The sequence below is a fragment of the Mastomys coucha genome, unplaced genomic scaffold, assembly GCF_008632895.1.
Source record: "Mastomys coucha isolate ucsf_1 unplaced genomic scaffold, UCSF_Mcou_1 pScaffold13, whole genome shotgun sequence".
NCBI lineage: Eukaryota > Metazoa > Chordata > Mammalia > Rodentia > Muridae > Mastomys > Mastomys coucha.
In genome coordinates this window covers 61618358-61620008 of record NW_022196895.1, presented here as the reverse complement: position 1 = coordinate 61620008, position 1651 = coordinate 61618358, and the positions used below count along the sequence as shown (strand labels likewise).

General features: G+C 32.8%; 1 protein-coding gene across 2 annotated transcripts in view; it reads right to left on the bottom strand.

The window, feature by feature from the left end:
* LOC116087275 (O-acyltransferase like protein) overlaps positions 1–1651 on the bottom strand; it is a 55468-nt gene that overhangs the window by 28407 nt on the left and 25410 nt on the right. The gene's annotated exons all lie outside the window — the stretch shown is intronic.

The window sequence follows — 1651 nt, the reverse complement described above, 5'->3', positions numbered from 1 at the left end:
TCACAGCCATCTGTAATGGGATCTGATGCCCTCTTCTGGTGTGTCTGAAGACAGCTACAGTGTACTCAGATAAATATAATAAATAAATAAATAAATAAATAAGAAAAACACCCAAAATTTACATGGGAAATACTCAGTAACTTAGGAATAGGGGTTGAGGAGACCCCGCATGGAATAAGAGTGCTTGCCGTTCTTATGAAGGGAGGACCCAGGTTCGGTTTTCCCAGCACGCATCATGCATGGCTCTGAACCTCGTATAACTCCAGTTCCAGGTGATCTAATCTAACTAACACCCTCTCCTGACCTCCATGGGTACCAACACACAATCTCATACAGGTACACACACACACAAATTTAAAAATACATCTTAAAAAATTCCAAGAGAAAAAAGTAACATGGAAAAACCAGAAAGGAAAAAAATTAATGAATTTTACTCGTTATCAGCTTAGAAAATTATCATAAGCATCACTTCTTAGCATTTGGCTACCAGAGAGTGAAAATTACTATAAACAAACAAACAAAAAAGCCAAAACATTGAGAAAAACATTGTAGCAGTAAGTCTAAGGGTGGATAGCCCATCTAAAGATGACGAGATTTAAAAAAAAAACAAAAACAAAAAAACAACCTCAACTTATGCATGTGCACACACATGCACATGAGCACATGCACATATGCACCCTTGAGCACGTGTGTGGGTAAGCACTCACACACACAGACGGGGAGTGGAATTATTACAAATGAAAAATACAAGTAACAGATAAACTCGGGAGGAAAGAATGCTCCGCACTGGTTTTTGGTTTTTGGTTTTTTAATAGATTTGTTTTATTGCATTGTGATGAGAAAAGATACATGATTTCAATTTATCTGAATTTGTTAACATTTAAAAACATATTTTAAGTAAATAGAATTAAATCACATTCTTGTTTTCCTTTTGTACCCCCACTCCTCCCAGAGAACCCCCTCCAATACCTACAATACCTTTTTTGTCATATTCTTTAAAATTTATAAAATATTATAACAATAAAAATGAGTATTATTAAAGTTGTTTGATATAAAACAACAATCAATTTAACAGTCTTATGTAGATGCTTGTCTACAGCAATACTGAAAGTACATACGTTTTTCTCATATAAATTTTAAATAACTCCAAACATATTAACTGTATATTTCAAAATAATACATCACTACTAATATTTTCTTAAATGAACATAAATATATAAAGTGGTTTTTTTGTTTGTTTGTTTTGTATTTAGTAGGGCTTAAAATCTTTGCTCTTACTGTGGTAACTTGATATAAGAGTTACAAACATCAAGCAAAGCATTCAGTCTCACTCTTTGTTGTTCTCTTACAAGCCACCTCCCAATTTAATTGTCTACATTTCTTTTGGATATATAAATACTTTTAAAATATGTAAGCTGTTCTGAAAACCATAGTATAGTGTAAAAACATGAAATAAACAATACTACTAATAGAGAGGCTGAGATAGGAGAAGCAAGAGCTCAAGACCATTATATTGTACACAGCAAGACAATGTCACAAACAAGCAGAAAGTATATATGGATTGAACAATATTGGACCTATTCCTCCAATTACCAAATTAGAGAGACCATTGGATAACAGTCAACAAATTTCTAATTCCTCATATTTTTGG